We start from the raw sequence: 23,726 nt of genomic DNA, 5'->3' as shown, positions 1-23,726 counted from the left end.
CCGGCCCAGTGGAAGCTTCATGCTAAACACAAAATCACTTCAGTTCTTTACCAGATCATCTCAGCTCATTGACAGCTGAACAATTCATTTAGTGGTAACAATTGGGAATAAAATCACAGAATCACTGAGGTCAGAAGGGTGCTCTGTAGATCATCTAGCCCAAACCTCCTGCTCAGAGCAGGGTCACAAAGGGCCGTGGCTCAGGTTCACGTTGTATCTCCAAGCGTAGAGACTCTACCACCACTCTGGACAACCTGTTCCCATGTTTGACCTCCCTCACAGGGAGTTTCTTCTTAAGCTTAAATGCAATTTCCTGCATTTCCATTTGTGTCCACTGATAAGATTCCCCTCTGAGCCTTCCCTTCTCCAGACCAAACAACCCCAGCACTCTCAGTCTTGCCTTATACATGACACACCAGCCCCTTATCTTGGCCCTGCATTTGACGCATTCCAGTATGACCATTCCTCTTTTACACTGGGAGTCCAGCAATGGAGGCAGCACCCCAGATACGTCTCATCAGTGCTGAGCAGATGGAAAAGATCACCTCCTCTGCTGCTGTCAGTTCTCTGCCTAATGAAGCTCAGGATGCCAGCTGTCATCTTTGCCATGAGGGCACATTGCTGGCTCACATTCAACTTGGTGTCCATCAGGAACCCCAAGTCCCTCCTCTGCACAGATGCTTTCCAACTGGGAAGCTCCCAGCTTGTACTGGTGCCTGGGGTTGTGCCTTACTAAGGACAGGACTTTGCACTTCCACATGTTGAACTGCATGAGGCTCCTGTTGGACCATTTCTTCAGCCTATCCCAGTCCCTCTGGATATCAGCACAACCCTCTGGCCTATCAGTCACTCTTCCCAAGTTTGTCTTGCCTGGGCTTTGTATATGGGGATTCAGATGAAGGTTACAGATTAATGTTAAAGTACTTATGCAAAAAAAGATAGAATATTTGTTTTATTTTTCATTGGTTTCACCAATGACATGATCTTATATGAGCTCATGAAACCGTACCTTAAGCCTACAGCTGTGTCTGCACAAACTTCACTTCTGCATCACAAACTCCATAGCTCAAAGACATGAGATTCAACAGCCAATCTCACACATACAAGCTGAGAAACGGAGAATCCTACAGAGACAATTATATGCATCCTATCCTGTCATTCCTTCCTTATTCTATTTTATTTGTCTGGTAAATTAAAATTATAGAATTAAAAACTAGCAGCTGCAACTCAAAGAGGCCAATATCCTCTGTGCATGACTCACCCTCTTGTGGGCTTTTTCTGGGATGGGTTCCTGAGGAAATGAAAACATGACAGTATCTTTTTTATCTCTCGCTTCCTTACAGAACACACTCACTGCTCTCCTGCTTAGACCCTGGTGTGCACATCTGTGGGTCCTCTCTGTGTGAGGCTGCACAAGCTGCCTGATCTGGATCACACAGGCAGTGGGAGTCCAAAGGAGTAACAGTGGTGTCACATTGTGCTTGCTTCTGTTGCTGATGTGGTAGAACTGAGAAGGATAAAAATACCTATGAGATGGACAGCGACTAAAACGGGAGTGGGGCAGAGGAGTGAAAGAAAGCATGGCCCTAAGGAAAAAAAGGCCACACAGCATCATGGCTACGTGATGACAGCCAAGTGCTGATTTTTCATAGAAGACCACTGTGTATTAGATAGCCTTGCAAGACCATGAGAAATTGAAATCAGGAAGTCAAACTGTGCTTGCAAACTCTCAGTTCCCATTGCTTCGTAACACACTTCCTTGTGGTGCCCTGCCTTGCAGGTGGCAACTGTGCACCACAAGCAGGCAGCTGAGAAGAGCAGAAAAGAGCCTGTTCCTCTTAAAGTCACTTTGAGGTGAAGATGAAGAGCATGGCCACGGTCTGGGGCCACTCTTCACGCCCCATGGAGCAGGACAGCAAAAGGGATGGGTGATGAGGAGGCAAACCCCATGAAATCATCACGATCTCATGAACTGCTCTGACCAGCTTAGTTGAAGAATTAGAGAAGGCTCAAAGCTGATGATTCAGTACCCAAGAGTCCCAATCCTTTCACAGATCCCCAGATGAAGCTGGGATTTAAGAGCTTTGGCTTGTTGGAAGGAGCTGTTTTACCCTGGAGTTTCTCCTGTGCTCTGGCACAGCTTTTGATGTGCATCAGATGGGGTCCTGGTGTCTCAGAGCTGACGCAGGCTTGGCCCTCTGAGCTTAGCATGCTGGTCATGAAAAGAGCTGATCCCCCACTGCTGACAGACGCTGAGATTTTCTGATGGTCGATATTTTTAAGTGCTTTTGGGACTTCTGCTCTAAAATGCTTCCCTTTCATTTCCATTTAATTTCCTTAAAATTGTCACTGGAGCTGTTGCTATCTCTGACACATGTCAAACGCATCCTTTTCTCTACTGTCTCTTCCTCCCCCTCTATGCAGTACATAGATTTAAAAATGGGTTTCAACTCAGCACTTCACTACCCTCCTCCACAATTTTTTGAGCATTTAACCCCCCTTTTTTAATTAAAACCCCCTAACACAGTGCACCTAATTGAACATGCAATTGTTTCATGTAGAGTTTCCCCAGAGAATCCTATAATCTCACTGTCTTCCTTAGGCAGCGTATAATTATACAATCTACTGGTTTTTTGTTTCAATTCTTTCTTCTCCCTTTCTTTTTTTTGCCCTCCCCAATACTTGCAATAAGTTTCCACCTTGTCTAGACGCTTCTGACATATGCTGCCTTTATCCCTAATCTCCAGCTGCTGCAGCTGGGAGACGCAGCAGCTCTCTTCTTCCCACAACTACATCCTGGATCTCAACACCCTCTATGTGACAAGTCCTTATTCCAGCATCTCCTCTGCCAGTGCTATTTCTACCCCTTCCAGATGTGTATTTCATTTCATTGAGGGCTCCTTACTTTTATGTAATGTTGCAACTGTTACCTGATTAGGGTGAAGGTTCTCTTTTAATGGGTAGGTGTGATGACAAGTTTTCCATTGCAGTAGGCCTGAACAGGAAATGTATGGCTGGGCTATTTTTCACTATGTTGGCTTACGAAAATACCGTGGTTTTGTCCTCCAGAAACGATCTGCATAAGAAAGATGGCCAGGATTTCTCTATCTCTCACCAAGCAACATCCCCCATGACACAGAACAGCTGGAGGTCTGCCAAACACAGGCTCTATCCCCAGGGAAGGGGTAAACCAGTACAGCACCAATAGGAACTGCAGCTGACCAAAGGTTCCCTCAGAATTCCCACTGAGCACCGCAGGAGTATTCCACACTACTGTTTAGAGTCCCAGAGGGCACCACTACCAGTGGAAAAGCTCCAAAAGCTTTGGAAGAAAATAAACCAAACAAACAGACTCCAAAAGGTTCTGTCTTCCCAATCCCAGTCTGAAGGAGTTCAGCCCTTCAGCTCATGCTAAGACAGAGGTTAATATCTGAGTTTAGTAGGAAACTCCTTTCTTATTCACAGTTAGTGCACAGCCTCCACTGGGGCACAGAGAGCAGAAAGCAAAATCATTTGGAACTGGATGATCTTAAGGTCGTTTCCAACCCTAACTATTCTATGATTCTATGCATCTGAAATGTGTAAACAAAATTACCTTGGAGTAAGTTCACATCCCTTCAGATCCAGCTTTCACCAACAATCTAGCAAATATGTTCCCTGACAGGAATGTTTGCTGACACAATAAATCACATTTTTTAGCCCTTTGTTCAAAGTAACACTGAAATATGCAGTGGTATTTACCTCTCCAACCACATCATCAGAACTGCCCTCATCCACTTGGAGATTAGGAACATACCACATCACTGATGTATCCAAACACCGAAACTTTGAATCCAAGCAACAGATTTGGAGATTGCATTTGCACACCCTGAAGAGTCCCAAATACCTGCAGCAACAACCACTTTACAAAGCAACTGCAAGGCCCCAGGCCACTCCAAGTAGGTGAAGAAAGGAGGAAACAGCTTGAAACTGGATTCAGTTCCATCCAGGTTCCCTTGCAGGCATCACGTCCCATGTTTACACAAGTACTTCTCATATTTTTGAGCTTCCCCGGGCCAGCTGACCAAATGGTTGCTACATTTCTCTTGCAGTCTGGTTCTTGTTCCACCAGAGGAAAGTTAACACATACATTTAAAGCATCATGCCTGACCCGATGGAAAGCAGGGGTTGCTCTTTTATAGTCCAATCTAAGGGACAGGGCCACCATATTCCAAGACATTGGATGAGTTAGATCTACCACTGTGCAGTTCTGGGACTCTAAGAAAGATGGGAAGGTCCTTGAATGCATCCAGAGGAGGGCAACAAAGCTGGTGAAAGGGCTGGGAGGCATGTCCTCTGTGAAGCAGCTAAGGGCTTTGGGTTTGTCTAGTTTGGAGAAAAGGAGGCAGATTCCTGAGGAGAAGTGGAGAAGAAGGTGCTGATCTCCCTGGTAACCAGCAATAGGATGCATAGGAATGGTTCAAAGCTGTGCCAAAGGAGGTTTAGACGGCATTAGGAAGCATTTCTTTACTGAGAGGGTGGTCAAACACGGGAAGAGGCAAGAGAGGATGTTCCATCCCTGTAGGTGTTTAAGAGACATTCAGACAATGTCCTTAACAATATGTTTGAACTTGGTCAGCCCTGAACTGGTCAGTCAGATGGACTAGATGATCACTGTAGGTCCCTGCCACATGAAATAGTCTATTCTATCCTACCATGCTGTTATTCCTTGTTAGCAGTGCTGTTCTCACAACATGACCATGGCACAGACAACAGCCAAGCAAACTGTCACAACACCATGCAAGTATAGTAGAGGAACGCTAACTGAAGCCCCTCTCCTAATCTAGATGCCACAGGGAGGTCACAGAGTAGCAAAACAGTTTGATTTCTTGGTGCTGACCTGTCTTTTGATAAATATCAGTTGAAATTTCGTTTTAAGGCTACCTGCTGCAGGGTCTCCACTTGTCATTAATCAGGTAAAGTATCTGCAAAGCAGCATCTGCTGCATTCCTCCCCTCTCCTTCCAGGTGAAAACCACAGGGTTGTATCCTGATTAGTGTCACTTAGGGAACCTGGGCTTGTACCTCAGTCTGCGCTTTGTGTTTCAGCTGCATCCTTCCAGCAGAGGCTGTTCTGTGATGGGAGGCAGTGGGAACTCAACCAAAGCAGGACTGAGAAACTCTGGTGACTTGAAGCAACATGCAGACGAGACAATCAAGGGCGACATCAGTCTAGGTGAAGAGAGGAACAAAACCAACATGGTTTAACATGGCCTGTGGCCCATGTCATCCTATCTGTGACCACCATTCATTGCCACAGGCCCAGTTAGGGCAGCCAGCCAGGGCCTCACCATGATTGGGCAGCAGTGCCCTGGGCTATCACTGTACCAAAAGCACTGTATTTTCCTAACAATGTTCTGTGTGAATGTTACTTCCTCAGTTGCAGTTCGGATCTGCCAGAACGTTAATGAGAAACTAACGAAGAGCGCCAGGCTAATGCAAAAGCAGTAATGAAGATTAATCTCTCCCTAGAGAGGGTGACATGCCTTCTCAGAGACCTCGTGTACCGCAACAGCATTTGGAGGGTCAAAAGTGGGTCAATGAAAGCTAATTAATAGCAAATCTCTCTCTTGTTCTTAATTATGGAGCGGTGCGTAGGGATTTCAAATAAGCTGCTTGGTCCATTCTAACTGCTGAATTCCCAAGCTGGGGTCCATAAGCCATGCAGGAATTTGATGGCATAACTGGGCATAGATCTCTCACTGGGAAACAAGCAGAGCCTGGGAGACTGGGGTGGCCTGGGCTTTATTCCCTGAAAGCAACTAGAAGCCTTGGTTTTGGAAGATGTGTTGGATGACCTTCTGAATAACACAGCATGGGACCTGCCTACTTACTAGGGCAGCAAGTGATTCCTGTCAGGGATTTCAGGTCAGGCTGAGATTTCACTCTCAACAACAAGCTCCTGGCATCCTCTGGCAGCCTTTGGAGTTGGTTCTTCTACTGTACAATTCCCCAGTGCATAATTTACTGCCAAAGGAGGTTAATTTGTACACAGCTTCAAGGCACGGCCTTAAGCAAGTCTGTCAAAGACACATGACAAAGGCTGTTTTCTTACACAGATATTACTACGCCTGAAAAGCTCTCAAGAACAGAAGCAGTATGGGAAGACCGCAACACTGAAGAGCCTTGCCTCTTGGGAATGTGAAAGAGCTCCAAGCCTGCTGCTTGCTTCCTCTATGGCCTTAATATCACCTCAGCCCCCTCACCTTGACTTCTGGCTCACCACATGAAGGCATGTTAGTTTCCCATCTCTGATGCTTATGTTTCTGCACTGCCTTGTACAACAGCCTTTGGTAGGCCTTCAAGACATGCCCATCATACCCATTTGATAAACACACTTCCAAACCCCCCTTTGCCTGTCCTGAATAAACCTGCTTAGTAGAATAAAAGAAAATATCCCAAACAATTCCCCCTGACCATCTCTGTGCTGAGGATGAACTGGAAGAGAAATCACCAAGTGTTGCTGCTCTAGGTGAGCCATAAAGGAACGAGCACTTAAGATTCCTGTCTTGCCTGGCTGGAGCCCAAGTGGAAGCAAATCCTCTGCAGGCAGGGCTGTCCTGCCAGCTCCATGATCTCACAGAGGGAAAACATGCTAGGGCTAAAGAGAAATCAATGACTTTGTACATGTCTTTGCAAGGCTGTATTCAAAGAAGTGACTGGCACTGAAATTGCCCCACTTACCACAAAAGCAGGGACAGTGCCACCACCGCAGCAGGGGACAGACTTGTTTCAGTCTTTGTATTCTAATTGGAGCAGGCTGTGCTGCCAGCAACAGGATCCTTTACAAGATCAGAGGTACGTGTCTCCCACTAGGCTTTCAAAGGTAAACCAACAGCTCTGTGACTGCATTTAACTCTTGCCCACCTGACATGCACAGCACCAGCCCATGCACACTGCCCGCAGGAGGAAAGAAATGAGAGAGGGGTGGAAATCAATAGGCAGCAAGGATTTACAGTGGTTGCTGCCATTGGGGACACAGCAGCATATTCTGCTGGAAGCTTCAGTGCCTGGGTGAGCACTTCTGACACACTGCTTGCCTTTCAGAAATGGGCACCTCTGCTGCTGGACACACAGGAGTCACTTTGCACATCAGCAAAGCAGGCAGGAACAGTCCTAACTGGGATCTCTCACACAGGACTAACTGCTGCCCTCTCACATTTTAAGCTGGGCAGTGCCATTGCTCATACATCTAGATCTCCTCTCCAAGCACTGTTGGCAAAGACTATGGGAAAGAGCTGCCACCCTTAGACCACACTGCAGGCATCGTGCTCCTAGGGCCAGAGGGCTCTTCCTACTCACACCCTGTGATACATACTCTATGAGTGGAGGACTGAAGTGGGAACTAGCAGGGGCTGGTTCAGGCTGTAGGTGTCTGTCTCGAGGCATTCTGTCCATCTTGGTAGGAACATGCTGCCCACACACCCAGGGGAAACGCTGCTTCCATAACATCTGAATAAAATGCCTTGGGCATTCTGCTAAGCTGAGCATTTAAAGGAAGTATGTACCCAGCCCCACTGACAGCAGAAGGACCTAGGTACCCAATTCTGTTAGGCTCCTTTGAAAACCCTGGATTTAAATGCTCAAAGGTCTGCTCTAACTAGCCAAATCCATGCCATGCCTGTGCTCTTAAAAGAGTGGCAGAAGAGGTACTTACACTGATTCACCTTCTTCTGACTCACAATCATTTATTTGCACTATTTCCAGTACTGAGAGCTGAAACAATGACACATGTTTTCCATACATTCACAAGAGAATTCATAAACACCACGAATGCAAGACTTCATGTCCAGCCATGCCAGGCTCTCCTAACTTCTCAACCAAATACAACCAACCAGATCTATTCTGAACTGTAGGTGTGCAGAACCAAGTGTGGGGAAACACTAATCCAGGGAAAACCTCCTTTTCCTGATTTTTATGGCAAATTCCAGCACTTTGGAATCTGTGAAATATATCAAAGCATCTTCTCTTTACTACAGAATTAGCCCCTCCTAGCTGGTCTTGCCTTGTGACTCCACACTGTGAAGGAGGGATGCTTAACGGGTTTGAAAAAACCCTCCTGGCTCTACAGTGTTTTTCTAGCTTTCAGTTTACAAGTTACAGGGCCAATATGATACAGACACTGTCCCCCAGTGCGCAGCACCAAACAGCTCTCAGCAAGGTCAACATGAGCCATCTCCAGTTGTGACACAAGGCTCTAAGCCCCTCATGTTCCTTCCACTACTGTCCAAACTCCATCCTGGTGGCCTTAGCTCCTGTAGCACACAGAAGGTCACTTTCTTTTGATACTTCAGTGCTTCAGCAGGGATGCTTGGCTAAATAAAAAGCAACAGGGGACTGATTTCAGCCTCTAAATCCAACCATTAACTAAGGTCTATTTCTAGACTTGTATTACACAGTGGAGGGACCCATCACCCATTTTCATTAGGTGCCTGACCACAAGGCCACTGAAATCACAGGAAGAGGGTATACAGAAGCCAAGGTACCGGGACGGCAGCAAATTCATCTATATTTAAACTAAACCATCTATCCCAGGATACATCATATCACATCTGACTGCTTCAAGTGATGAACCAATGGAGATAACACTGCTGACTTGAGTCTCAAGCCAGAGCAATGCCCTTTGATTTAGCTGAATGCAGAGTTAGGGAAGCTTCTCCCAGAGCCTGACTCTGAGTAACTCTCCAAACTCTGAGTCACTTCATTTCAGCTCGACCATCAGCTCCAGCTAAAAGCAAAATGCCTGTAGCTCCCTATGAGTAGCTCCCCGAGGGAAATACTCTTTGGCTGCAAAATTGCCCTTGAGCCTTCCCACAGAGAGGAACTGAAAGTGCTCAGTGGTGCTGGGTGGGAAGCAGCAGGGTGCTGCAAGAGCAGCAGGCCTGGGCCACAGTGGCTTTTGAGTTTTCAATTTGGTTTTACACATGCTGAAGAAAGACCAAACTCCAAGAAACTCTGGGGGATGTGAGCTCTGCTTTAGGCCCCTTAGACATGCTGCTAACCCTTACAGCACTCAGTACCACCAGACAAAATGGGGTTTGAGGGAGAGGACACACAGTTTGATGCTAAGTAGATCTCTTTTCCTTGTGCCATGACAAGGCAAGGGCACTGAGTTCATTATTCTGCAGTCACCAAAACTTGGTGCTGCTCTGCCAGAAGATCAGTGACTTCAGAAAGTTCCTGTCTCCCCGCAACACAACAGAGACATAGCCTGTAACCAGATGTGGTGGGGTGACCTTGAATCCCCACAGTTCTTTGCTTGGCACTGCAATAATAACCAAGCCCCAAACCACCGCTGAGTAGCTATGATGGATGCACAAGTCACACTGCTTCCCAGTCAACAGAGTAACTCCAGGTGATACCAGCTCAACACCTGGAGCTCAGACTCTTCCCTCGTTGCTACAAGCCTATGACAAAGCTTCCTGGCAGGCAAACAGTTCCAGCCATTCCTTAAGTAGTAACTGATGGTAGTAACTGAGCTCCCAGCATATGGTTTGTCAAGCAGGGGCAAGTCTGGCTTTATGCTTTAGAGTAAGCTTCTGCTCGAGTACTTACTTAACTGGGCTCTTCTGCAGTGCTTAATCACAGTTTAGAGGCAATTTCTCAAGAACATGTAAGTGGGTGGAAAATCCCAGTTCTGCTGCTCACTATGGCTCAGGCTCCTAACATACAAGGCAGTCACCACAAGCTGTTCTCAGGGTGGTTTGAAACTCTATGCCTTCGCATCCCCAACCTTCATGGGGTCATTATAGGAGATCTGTGAGGGGAAACTCATGTTTTTAAGTTGCATAATTGAATGGGATAAATAACAATTAGTGAAATGAAAGGAGAAGTATTAAACTGATTAAAAGCTATTCAAGCTGAAAAGAGTGAAAAATAAATGAAAGCCAGCTACAGCCCTAATGAACAACTGCTTCACAACTGTTCCTAACTCATCCTTCAAATGAAAACAGAAACAAATTACAAATAAAAGCACAGATTCTTTTTAAGATAAAAATGTTTGCTAGAAAACACAAAATGAAATATGGCCTTGTAAGGATTCATTTAATTGTACACGGAAAATAAGCCAGAGCTCCTGCTTCTACCCAGCATGCATTGTGAGAAATCACCAATCGCTTTTCTGCCTGTTCACAAGCAAGTCTAATCTTTCCCCTTCCCCCTGGACACTGTGTACTTGTCCAGCATTAAGGACAGCCAAATGCATTTTAACTGAATTCACACCTTCCACTCCATAATCTGTGATCTCTGCATCAACCTTCTGTGCAGGGAGGAAGGGCTGTAAGAAGGGCCACAGAGGCCAAATGCACCGCTTGGTAACAGTCTTTCCCTTTTCTTGGCTTCATTAGCTGTTTGCTCTCCACATGATGGCATCTCCCAGCTTTGTATCCTACTTATGCTGTGAGCACACAGCACCTTGCGGTCAGGCCACAGCTGATGCTCTTTGCAGGTACAAAAAGCCTCATTTTAGCACAAATCCAATTTTAAATGGAAAAGCAGGTTCTTTAAAAAAAGCAAAGCAACCCATCAAGGTACCAGCCTGTGTGATGGATATCAGCCATGTACTTAAGTGTCTTGCTGAATCAGGGCCATGGCTTATCGATTACAGACATTAGCAACATCATTTCTCAGAAATGACGGTGGTGTCTGTATCATGGCCAGGGTTATGCAACATGCACAGAGATGCAGATCAACACAGGAGTTATCCAGGAGGTCTGTGGACAGTCCCAACATTAGCCCATTGTCTGCCCCCACTTCCCCTGGCCTGCCATCACACACTTTCACGCCCTGTGGGTCCAGCACAGTGGGTCCATGGGGTTGGCAGCAACTTTACCTGCCAGGGGCAGTCTGAGCAGGGAAAATGAGTGCTAATTCAGATAGAACGTGCAGAGGTTTATAGCTGTACCTAACTGTCCTGGTTTAACCTGGTAGGGAGCTAAGGAGCAGAGAGCTGCTCACTCTCTTCCTGTCCCAAGTGGGAGCAGGGAAGGAACCTGGAGGAGAGGAATAAAATTCATAGGTTGAGATAAAGACAATTTAATAAGACAGAGACAGAAGGGAAAATAATAATAATGACGATGACGAAAGAATTAGGACATACAAACCAAGCGATGCACAATGCAGTTGCTCATGACCCACCAACTGGTGGCCAGTCAGCTCCTGAGCAGTGACTCCAGCCAGCTTTCTCCCATTTACATACTGAGCATGACACCACATGGTCCAGAATGTCTTTTTGGTCAGTTAGGATCAGCTGTCCCAGCCATGTCCCCTCACAGTTTCTTGCACACCTAGGCTTATAGCAATTTGAGTGGGATGAGAAGCTGGAAAGTCCTTAACATAATGTAAGCAATGCTCAGCAACAACTGAAACATCAGTGTATTATCAACACTATTCTCATCCTAAATCCAAACCATACCACTGCTACTAGGAAGAAAATTAACTCTATCCCAGATGAAACCAGGACACTAATCATATAAACCACTACATGACAATTAATAAAACTGTATCCTGGGCTGCATCAAAAGGAGCGTGACCAGCAGGTCAAAGGAGGTGATCCTGCCCCTCTACTCTGCTCTCGTGGGACCTCACTTGCAGTATTGTGTGCAGTTCTGGTGTCCTCAACATCAAAAGGACATAGAACTGTTGGAACAAGTCCAGAGGAGGCCACGAGGATGATCAGGGGCTGGAGCACCTCCTGTATGAAGACAGGCTGAGAGAGTTGGGCCTGTTCAGCCTGGAGAAGAGAAGGCTGCATGGAGACCTCATAGCAGCCTTGCAGTATCTGAAGGGGGCTTATAGGGATGCTGGGGAGGGACTATTCATTAGGGACTGTAGTGATAGGACAAGGGGTAATGGGTTCAAACTTAAACAGCAGAGGTTTAGACTGGGTGGTGAGGTACTGGAATGGGTTGCCAAGGAGGCTGTGAATGCTCCATCTCTGGTGGTGTTCATGACCAGGTTGGATGAAGCCTTGGGTGATATGGTTTAGTGTGAGGTGTCCCTGCCCATGGCAGGGGGGTTGGAACTGGATGATCTTAAGGTCCTTTCCAACCCTAACTATTCTATGATTCTATGACTCTATGTGCTTACAGCACCTTGTAAATGTAGACAACGGAGACAAAGCAGCTTAGAAAATGGAATCCCACCAGTCTGGACCACTACTCCCAGTTCACACAGAATCATTATATTTGGGGTTGGAAGGGGCCTCTGGAGATCCTGATTTATACTAGCTAACTGATTTTATTGGCACCACACTTTTGGCACTCACCTTTGAGATATTTACATATTCCAGTTCTGGGGAATGGATGTTTTGATGGTGGTAGCTCACTTCTCTTGTGTGAGCCTGGGAAGCTGGAGTACACAGCATAAGCAAGGCAAAATATTAGGGCCATATTGTGCTGTAAATGGTGCAGCTGGGGAATACCCACAGACTGTCAATTTAACATCGCATTGGCAAGAGCTGTTTTTATTGACATCTGCTGTTTTCATCATCACATAAGGAAACAGAAAGGAGATGTTCAAAACCAGTATTCAGGCCAGGTGCTGGGAAGTTGTGCCCTGTGTGTGTCAGTGCACCCATTGTGACGCACCTGAGCCATACGCTGCTGCACCTACTCAAAGCACAGATTTCCCTCTTCTGCCTCTTGCATCTTTTCCCCAAATCCATTTTCAAGCCACACAGCTTTCTGTCATCCCCCTACACAAGAGCCTACTGCCAGGGTGGGGTTTCATGTGCAATATATAGGAGACAGCAGTTTCCCCCAGTTTCCCCAGGAGTGGGATGGACTCCCTGAGGAGTTAACTAACTCCAGGAGATCCAGGCACCAGGCAGACACAGCACTTTGCCCCCTGTGCCCTTCTTGGAAGCAACCAGCTTCCCCATTCACACCTCAGAGGCTGTGCTGAATTAAAGCTGGTTCACAGTGGGCAGCGAGGCCCAGCACAGTGGTCTGCCATTCAGCAGGGCTGTGCTGAATTTAATGATGCAGGAGAGCAGCCAGGTGTGACTTTGAAGAGATGGAAGAATGTGCTTCTAGCCCTTCCATAGCAGTTAATCATTAAAACCTCTCACGGTCACAGAAGGTGCTGGCCTCCTTACAAGCTCCCGTTATCAGCCATAATTATTTCCTGATGGGCTCTCGCCTAACTACCTGGCAGACTTATGCCCAACACCCTTGCATCACCTGACTGCGTTTACTGCCCTATATTCCTGGCCAAATGAGCCTCTGTTGTGTCAGCTGCAATATTTACAGCGTGTTTTTCCTCCCAGCCCATGCCCGAACATAAAAACTGTCTCCCCCTCCCTTCCCCTTTATGCCATCCCTCTTCCCATGATGAAGCAAAATAAAGCAGTCATCTAAACACTTCAGCACTTCTTTCTCCTCTTCTCACATAAAGCCCAGGGAGATCCTGCTGCCATCTCCCTAATTCCACTTAAGTTTTCAACATTTTTAATTCTACAGATGTTGTCTAGATATCTAAATTAGTGCATTTCTATTTACTTGTTTACTTTCTGACCAAGACTAGTTTATCTCCCTAGAGGAGACAGACATAAATCCAAGCAATGGACCTAAACGTGTCACACATGTGGTGTGGTATTTGCCATGTGAGAGTCTGTCTCCTAGGAAGTAGAGTTCCAGTTATCATTGACTAAAAATGGATAGAATGAACAGATGAAGTCAAATCCTGAAGCCCTATATGAGAGGAGCCAGTGGAAATTCCCAAGAGCAGGAAGAGGGCTTGTACTTAGGTAAATAAAAGCAACTTACATAAATAAAAACAGGAACTGGAAGTCCAGTCCTTACTGTAGCTCTGATTAACAGGTAGCCATTCACCCATTCTCAGTGAAGAAGCAGCTGTATATCCTATAGGTAGCACATTCCATGTGCTGTACAAGAGCTTTATATCAGAACATGTATAAAAGGGGATGGAAGTCTACAGACACAGAGGTGAAGAATGGAGAAATGGGAACATGGTATTTCACATTCAAATTCATTTTCTCAGTGAGACTATAACATCTACAAAAAGGAATTAAAATGCATCAAAGGGGGATTTCATCTTTACTGCTTCAGTTTAGGAAAAACTGTTTTAGAGAAATTCAAAACCACAAAAGAAGCAGGGGATGTACACAGAATAACCCCAGGGCCAGATTACATTCCCCTTACTTAACAGCACCAGTGTCTGATAGATGGATGACTCTGCATGCAGAAGACTGCAAGGTCATTCTGAAACACTTGCAATCTACAACTCAAACCAATGTTTCCTCTTTCTTTCTCTCACAGCATCCACATAAAGTAGCCAGTAATTCAAAGAGTTCTCAGATATAACCATGAAGCAAGCATGAGCTCCCAGTCACAGCCAGTGACAGGTACTGGGGTTAAGGTGAGCCTGTGGCCAGAGCCAGTACAGATGCTCCAATGTTCATGGTCTCACTACTGAGGCATGAAAGCTTAGAGCTAATCTTGGAAAACAAGCTATACTCCACCCAGAGCAATATCCAGACACATAGATTGCTCTTGGGAGCTGCTCATTTGATTTCCTGAAACCTTTTATTTTATTTATCTTCCTGTTGCTTTTCTTTCAGTATTTGTTTTGTTTTTAAGCACTAAAAACACACCCAGATTTTAAATGACAGTGAAACACATGGCAATAAGCAGCCTTGCAGCCTTGTCAGCTGTCTGTCCACACTCACCCTCACTGCTGCCTGTCCATGTGCCCTGACCCTTAACTAAAGCGGTCTCTTCTAGAGCCAGCCCACAGTTCCTTCCCCGTGGTGCAGTCTTTGGCCTCTGCCAAGACAGCCAAAACCAGAAGCAGTTATGGAAGTCACTCACTGTAATGTGATGTCCCATCCATGGGACATGCAAGTCAAAATACTCCTGCAAGACCCACCAGAGGAGGGGTGTTACCATACAGCAGAACCCAGCTCGCTTTCCTATGCACAGCATGTCTCTCTTTCACTATAATGACACCACAGCTTGTCCTAACCATTGAACTATCTAATGCAACATGCCTACTGCAATCAGTAGCCATGAAAATTAATAGCCCCATTCTTTCCATTTTTAATGCAGTTTGAAAGTCTGATCAAATCTGATGAGGGGCAATGTTGCCAGTGATGAAGTTGTGCAGGAGAGGAGCAAGTTACCTGCACTGCAGTGTCAGTGCTCCTAAAAGCCTGCTGCCAAAGAAGCTTGAACAACTTTTTAGAGGGCATCTTGGCACTACCAGATCAAGCAGGGCAAGCTACAGCTGTGTACTTTAAGCTGCCTCATTCTTTCATTTGAATTCACCTAAATGACATAGATAGTGTTGAACCTTCTTCCATGGGTCTCAAAATGATGCCACTTCCTTGGTTTTCAGTGGATTTCTGTGCAAAGTTCCCCTAAAGACAGATTTAGGACCCTAGCCTTTAGCAAAGACTTGTATCTTCTTGTTCAGACCTTACCGAGCTGTCTTCTGGGGCACATTCCTAATACTGCAGTCTGTGGTTCACTGCAGGCATGGGTGGGAGCTGCTGGCTTTTGCCAGCTTAGAGAGCCTGTGCCCGCATGCCCCAGGGCACGCAGGGCCCTTCACCACTGTCAAGCTTCATCTTGCCTGTTCACTGCTCAGCCTTGTTTAACCACAGGGATGATGCAGGAATTGTTTCCTATCTTCTGAGAAACATTTCATTGGACTGGAAAAGGTCTATCAGTATTTTTCTGAAGGAGATTTTGGTTCCCAGGTAACTTTTCTTTCACAAAATCCAAGTGAATCATCCCCTCAAGGAATTCCACCTTGGGGATTAGATATGCGGGAAAAGCTAGGGTTTGGTTAGCAAAACCTGTGCATTCTGCTTAGGTTCCCCCTCTCACACACACACCCCTCAAAAGCCCTGAAATGTCCTGATAGGAACAGCTCCCTTGGGACACACATACCTATCAAAGATCCCAGATTCCAATGGGAAAAAAGTAAAAAGAACAAGGCTTCCGAGTGCTTTATGTTCTGAACCGAGCCAAGAGACAAGGTGGTGGCTGAATCACACCAGAGTGCATCTCACGGGCCAGTGCACATCACTGCTTTGTGCTCACACGCGTGCCCCAAAGATGCTTCCAGCCCTTCCTCCTCCCACTCTGTTGGAGCTGAAGCTCCCAAGCCTGCTGCAGCTTGTGCCTAGCTGCCAGGGCCAGAGGGGATCCCCACTGCCAGCATGGGCAGATGCCATCAGTCACATCCATTCCCTGTGGCACAGCCAACCTGTCAGCCCCAGTGACAGCTCTGTGTTGTGATGGCTCTTGGAGCCAGCAGCACAGCCAGCACTGCTGAATGTGCACAGAGGTCCGGGTCTGCCATAATCTGTAACATCATGGGGGTCATTCTCATGAGTAAATAGCTTTCACTCCACTCTTGGGGTCTGGTGTTTCCATTTCCCCATGGAAATGGGGAAAGAACCCCATGGTTCTTTCTCTTCACAAAAAAATAACAACCCACCCTTACTACTAACCATATATGAGAGTTCACATGCACAGCCCTGGACTCCAGCTCCAGAAGACAGCACTGGAAGGCAGAACCAAACCACATTAATATGATTTATGTTTGGCACAGGGGCTCCACCCTCTCTTTCAAGACCATGCATTCACATAATGAGAAACAGGGCATTCCCACCCCTCATGCACAATTCCCTTTTTATTTCCTATGCAATGAGGAATTAAGACATGAGACTTTCTCAACCACTTCCCACAAAAGCTGTTTCTGGCTTTGACTTTGTAATCCAGCCTGACTGATCTTTCTCCGGTAGTGGCACTGGCGTCAGTAGCCAAAGTGATGGATGGGCTCTATAGCTCAAATGGTCTCTGCGATAGCTGGCTGGAGATAAGTGCCTAAAGCCCTCAATTAATGCATCCTCAAGTTCCTAAGCCACATGGATGCCTTTTTTCTTTACTGTTAGCTAAGAAAATTCAGCAAAATAAAGACGATGAGAGTCTCATGTAGCTGTGATGCAACCATTGTTCAAGGAAAGTATATTAATATGACCCAGAAGTGGCAATGGATGCTCAAATTTTCTACCATCCCACATTCTTGATGACATTTGCTCACTGCTTTTCTACTTTCTTTATCTGAATTTTTACTCCATGTCCTCCATGGCCAAGTATGACAGGAATCAATGCTATTGCCTACAGGAAGAAAATGAAGGTAAGAGAAATGGGAAGGCCAATAGTCGAGCTGCCACAAAAGACAAAATGGCATCAGCACAGTCTCTGTGCACCCTGGAAAGATGCACACCAGTGACTTCAGGCAGTCATTAGAGAAAACGCAATTGTCAGGTCACAATTTCAGCTAAACTCATATTCTGCTAAATCTTTCTCGAGTTACCTCTGACATCAGAGGATTTGTAAGCACTCAGGTAATATAACAGTGGATGAAACTATTTAAATGCAGTCAGATTGATAGGCTCCATTATGACACTCATCAAAAGCTACTGAAAAGCTACTGATATATGGCTACCAGCAGGAAAGTTTTGTTACAGGCACTTGTATTTTTCTTCTTCAGCTTTCAGAGGTGCTTTTGTAGAGGTTTCACCATTTAATTATTTAGAGCTAAATGAATACTCAAAGAATTACCTGATTTTAAGCTCTCGGGACAGCCAGTAATGACTAAGGTTGAAGATAACTCAAAGAAGGGCCCAATAGCAAGAGGTGAGCACCAAGGCTCCTATTGATAAGCATAATTGCTTGGTGCCCTTCAGAGCTTAAATCTGTGACCAAGTTACCACAGAATAAATGTAAATACACTTCAGATGACCTGAACAACTAACTGGGTAACACAACCTTAACCCTCAGCAAAGACAGAATGATCCAAGTGACAGATATGTGTATGTACATAGATAGCAGTAAACGTAGGCCAGAGCTGAGCTGAGCATGGCCTCAAACACCTTTAAAAGCTGAAAATAGGGAATGAACACATGAATGAAAATAGGGATGAACACATTTGGCTCCTCCTCACTGACACAGACCTATAACTGCTTCAGAGCAGGGACAGAGATGATAGTCAGACATGCTTGTGCTTGACATAAATGCAATTTGTACCTAACATCTTGGTGGTATAAATCTGTGTTGGCCCTCCTGGAGTTCAAGAGCCAGGAGATCCTGATCACAAGCAGAAAGCGAAACTCAGCTATGTCTCAGCACCTGAGAAATGTTGGGACTGACATGCAGAATGTGACATCCAACCTACCTTATCATAATAAAAGCAGCCATACAGCAGGAATATATTTTTAGGAAGGAGCCAGTTTCAGCTTTTGTTGTACTTCAGGACTTTCCCAACCATCACACAACCATAGAGTAAACAGTTACTGAAACAGGGTGAATTTGGGTTAAGAGTGACTCACGATTTCTGAGGCAGCAAGTGCAAACAAGACCTTTGAGATGAGTCTCAAACAGCACTGACAGATGCACTGTGTCACAAGCCAGTCACCTTCTTCTCCTTAGAAGTGATTCTTCTTGGAGATCAGACCTATGAAAGTGGCAGCTTCCACCAGAGAAGTGATCTGCAGCCATTTCCTCTCAATACATAAGGGAAAGACAACCCATATGTGTGGTCACACCATGCACCCAATTGCCTGTGGGAACTGTTGACCAATTTCAAGCTGGAATTGGAACAAGAAGCCACAAGTATATCGAGCTCTTACAAAGTTCAGGAAAACTGGGGGTCAAACAGAGCAGGAAGTCTCTGTTGGTGCCCCTACTAAGGACAGGGCTGATAAAGCAAGCTCTCCATCAACACCAGAGAAAGCCCAGAGGGAGATGTTAGAAAGCAGATCTGAGTCCTGCTTGTGAAACTGCTGGTTTCTTCCCCCATTACTCTGTGATGCACCCTGACATTCTTCAAGCAGTTGAGCTCCTGTCTTGTAGGATGCTTCCTGCTCCCGATCGCTCATACCAAGCTTGTTGGGCTTGAACTTTAACAATACTCTGCCTTTATCCATAGCTTGGGGGTGGCTGTGGGTTTGTAGTTCAAACTCTGTGGTTTTCTTCTCAGAAAAGGCAGTGGTTCCTGAAAACCTCTGCTGGCTTTGGGAACCCAAACACTCCTGGCTTTCAAAGGGGACTTCTCATCATCATTTGCAGTGCCTGAAACCCTCTCAGGTCAGTTTGTTCCTGTAAAGGCTTCAAGATCCCTTCAGCTTCCTAGAGTGTTCTGAGCTCTCATCTTTAGGATTCCTTTAGAGGCAGTTCTGGAGGATGCCCAGCTAACAACCCTGCCATGCTGGGTTATCTGATTCAAAGCCTGACTGTGCAGGGAGCTGAGTCTTGATTTCAGTAGGACTGCAGAACAACTCATGACTCCACTACCTGTGAGAGACATTCTTAAACCTTTGCCCACAGTGAGTAGCAGCTGACACTCCTCATCATCGCAGGGGGGAAAGGAAAGGGATGGAAAAATGTCTGCCTCCCAGCTTTTTCACTGAGCCCTTAGGATGAGATCTTTTCTCAGTGGTGGCTGGTTCTCCTTCAACTTCCTACATTGCTCCTTTGAAGCATCCTGCTCTCTGACCCTGTTGAAAACAAGGGTCTGGTAGTCTGAGTGGGCAAGTTATTATGGTCTTCCTCAAGTACCTCAGAAAACCACAGATAAGCCAAGTAAGAATCCTTCCTATATCTGTTATGAAATGACCGTCTGAGACTGGAATTACTGAAACAGCCTAACAGTAGGATAGAGCACCAGCACAGTATCAAAGCCTCCAAAACAGAAGTTCCCCAGATTTTCCAGTCCTCCCCTGTTGTTCAAAGACTCCTCCTCCATCAAAGCTCAAACCCCTGCAGGACCAACCGATCATGTGAGAGGCATCAGAGGATTATTAATTTGAAAGAAATGGGTGGAAAGTGTGTCAAGCACACTCAATCTTTGAACTGGGTACTTTAGAAGATCATTGCAAAATAAAAGACAACTGCACATTCATTTCTTTCCAGAAAGAACACACTGCACAAAGCCACAGAAGTTACATGACCTTCATGTGAAGGAGAACAGAAAGACCAATCTTCACTCATTGTAAATTCACTTGGAAAGGCAACAAAGCAATGCCAGTTTTCACCAGCTGAAGATACGACCAAATGTCTGCGGTATGCTGAAAACAAAACTGTAAGGCCTATTCATCGCAAATGCTTCTGGGCATATGTTAATCAGTGAGAAATGTCTTTCCAGAGATGATTATGGTGCAAATAGAGGCCTGTGAATCTGTCCTATTATGAAGATTGTGCCTTCCTCCAAAGCATGCAGTGGAGGGTGGGATCTATTAACATTATCTGGCTGCAGGAAAACCTATAGCTGCTGAGTTGTTTCTGTCTGGTAGCTTGCATTTACCTGCAACATCACCTTTACTGTGTCCTCTCCAAAACCCTGTCCAGAAGACAGGCCAATAGCACAGCAAACAGTCTTGCCACTGACACTGCTCCAGCAGCATTGAGCTGCACAAGAGGGATCCATGCTTATTCCTGTTCTGGCATCTCATGGAAGAGACACAAATCAATGCCTCTGAACTGAAGGTTGCTGTTCATGTGTCCTTAAGGGCTAATGACACTGGCCATCAGCCTTCAAGGCCACCACACAGTTGGTGCTCTGTTTACATTCATTCACTTCTAAAAGCGAAAGAGGATGCTCTGTATTTTCTACAGCAACATAGAGACCTAAAAGAGGTAATTTTTTTTGTAGAAAAGCCCTGCTGCTGCTCCTGTTGTGTAGCAGATAACAAAGGAACAAATAGTGATTATCTGTACAACCCAGTCTGTATCACTGGCATGTCTAAATCTCACCAGAACTTGGTGACATTACCACTGAGGTCACGTCCAGCATTTTCAACTCTAAGACCCTTACAAGACTTTATACTGGACACACTAATGCCAGTCTGATATTCACTGACAGAGAAATGAAGGTACAAACCCCATATATATGACCAGTATCCACCTACCCAACAGCCAAACCAGGAATAGAAACAGTTTAACCATGGGGACATCTGGCTTGTCAGCCATCTACCTGAGACAGTACAGAGCTAAGGCTTCCAAGCAACCCTGACAATCATGAGCATGATGAGCATATGAAATCATCTAAATGCACTGCCAGGAAAAGAAACAAACCAAAAACCAGCACACAAAAACCCAGCTACATGAATGGCAGCCAGAGCTCTGGTTTCTTCTGCTCAGGAAAACACTTTTGGCAAGAAAATACTGCTGATCTGGTCCCATAAATTGCACATGGGAGAGTTCTGATTCCCTCTAGTTTTGATAAGGAAATAGTAAGCAAGGAGATATTTTGTAACCAGAATTACCCACACACAAACATTCACCAAGGGATAGCCATAACATTAAAAGGAAACAGATTCATAGAGTGTTCTTTTTGTATAACACAATTAACTAATACAGCTCCTTGCACTTACAGAAGTACTGGGCTCTGTGGGACAGAGGGCCTTCTGTCCCTAATTCTTAGGTATGCTGAATGCTGACTAAAGCAGGATGCTGTATCACACAGGCCCAATCGAAACAGCATTTCAGAACAGCTGGCTTTCCCCCTGGAACTGGAAAGAAAGGTCTCATGCAGGAGTTTGCCTTACTTCATGAAAAAGGTCTGATCTGTTTGAGCAAGTCAGTTCTTGACAGCCTGACCTTCAAAAGTAAGCCTACTCCACTGTTACCAGAGCTTGTGTTTCTCCAAAGTAGGAGGAGCACATGTCCTTCCCTGTGCCTGACCTCTGCTTCCCTGCTTCGTGCTGGCTGGACTTACCAGTTGGATTCAGAGATCTTTATCCCTTCATCTTAAAAAACTGCAAATCCTTCAAATGTGTTCTGTGTGCACAGCTCTTGATGAGAGTTTCTTGACAAAGCCCCACCACCTATGCAGACATCTTGTTTTGTTACCCTGAAGTGTAAGAGCATGTGGTGTGGACTGGAGAGAGCTGCTTACCTGGACAGCTGCAGTATGTAGCATGGCAGTTGTTCCATCTCTCTGAGCACATGTGCTGCATCTTCAGTTCTGTATCAACAACAGGCAGCCACAGAATAGTGCATAGCACTGAATTAGGTTTCCTTCAGACCCCACATCACTCGTTTCCTCCTGAAGGTTCACAAGATGAGGGATCTAAAACACAGATAGAAGAAAAAACAGATTTCAAAGACGTGCTAACTGAGGCCCATGTGCTTACCCCCACTGCCCAGCCACAGTTACCCATTCATTTTGTTATGCACTGAACTTTCAGTCTTTAACAACAGTTTCCATAATGTAAAGGGAGCAGTTTGGATTATGAGTCACATCACTGTGTCTCCCTGATGGCTACCACAGCAGTCAGCTGCAAGCAGCCAACATGGTGGCACTGTGCTGCAGAGGACCTGCTGGCTAGCCCCTCTGCTTTCACCTTCAGACAGGCAGGCTGCAGAGGGGCTCATACAGTAACTTACTGTGCTCCCTAAAAAGACAAATCCTGAATGGACCTCTAACCATAAGGAAAACTTCAATAAAAATAATTTTAACAAGTTCTCCATGGAAAGATAACTTCTTGGCATCACAGAATGATTGGGGCTGGATGGGACCTTGAACATTGTCCAGTTATAAGGGGCACCTTCCACTAGAGCAGGTTGCTCTACATCCTGTCCAACCTGGCCTTGAACACTGCCAAAGATGAAGCAGCCACAGCATCTCTGGGCAACCTGTGCCAGCACCTCAGCACCCTCACAGGGAAGAATTTCTGCCTAAGATCTAAAACAAATATACCCTGTTTCAGCTTAAAGCTATTCCACTTTGTCCTATCTCTACATACCCTTGTAAAAAGGCATGTGGTGCTCCAATTTAGATCAGTATTATGATGGCATAAAACCAGAAGAATATGGGTATCTTTTCTTTTTTACCCAGAAGAATATGGGTAGCGTTGAGTAGGAATGGAGGCAAACCCACTTCTCCCCAACCTCCCAGAAGGTGAACCTCAAAGTACAATATTGGACTCAAAAAATCAACTTTTTGACTCCAGGTTTGTGCCTGCTCATTTCCATTCGCTTCACTGCAGCCATTCCCAATCTATTCCTTTCTCTTTAGTTTATGAGTTTGTTAGCAGCAGACAGAAAGAAAAGACCATTACTTTGTTAAGAAAATGGGCTGAGCCCCTTCTGGATAATGAGATACCAAACTTCCTGAACTCCAGTATAGCTCATAGTACAGCAGATCTGTAGTTAAGATGTCCCCTGCCTTGACTCCAGAATCTATATATGAGCATTGGATGTATAACACAACTCTGACACAGTCTGCACTGCCAAAGGGATCCCAGCAGCTGAGTGCGCTCCTCAGTGGTCAGAGTACCCCAGGGAAGTCCTTTTTGTGCTTCCATGGAAGGAAGAGCAGGGAAGCAGATGATAAAACCCCCCAGCTGCACCTCCAGAGGTATGTGCTACAGCACACGGTGCATCCATGGCCTAGAAGGCTATTTTGTGACAATAAAACACAGCTAGCAGGGCGAGAAAGGTGTGAAAGGCTCTCTAAACAGAAAGGTGGAAGACAGATCCATGAAGAGCTGTAAAGTAACACTAGCTAGTGCATACCTAGGTTATACAAACACCCCCATACACTTAAGGAGTGCCAAAATTAGGACAGAGTTCACAGCAGTTGAACTTTGCACCTCTGCGCCCATGTCTCTGCCCCAGGGAGATGAACTCAGATGCCTCTAAAGCAGAAGGA

The 23,726-nt window shown here is 45.7% G+C and overlaps 1 long non-coding RNA gene across 10 annotated transcripts in view; it reads right to left on the bottom strand.

Moving 5' to 3' along the window:
• LOC115945342 (uncharacterized) overlaps positions 1 to 23,726 on the bottom strand; it is a 254,563-nt gene that overhangs the window by 169,429 nt on the left and 61,408 nt on the right. For all 10 annotated transcript variants that reach the window (XR_004549959.1, XR_004549962.1, XR_004549964.1 and 7 more), the window contains exon 2: positions 21,969 to 22,142. This is a non-coding gene — a long non-coding RNA (uncharacterized lncRNA). The remainder of the gene's footprint in view (positions 1 to 21,968; positions 22,143 to 23,726) is intronic.

Source organism: Melopsittacus undulatus, chromosome 9, assembly GCF_012275295.1.
Source record: "Melopsittacus undulatus isolate bMelUnd1 chromosome 9, bMelUnd1.mat.Z, whole genome shotgun sequence".
NCBI classification, from domain to species: Eukaryota; Metazoa; Chordata; class Aves; order Psittaciformes; family Psittaculidae; genus Melopsittacus; species Melopsittacus undulatus.
The sequence above is the reverse complement of the archived record's forward strand: the minus strand, read 5'-3'. Positions and strand labels throughout refer to the sequence as shown.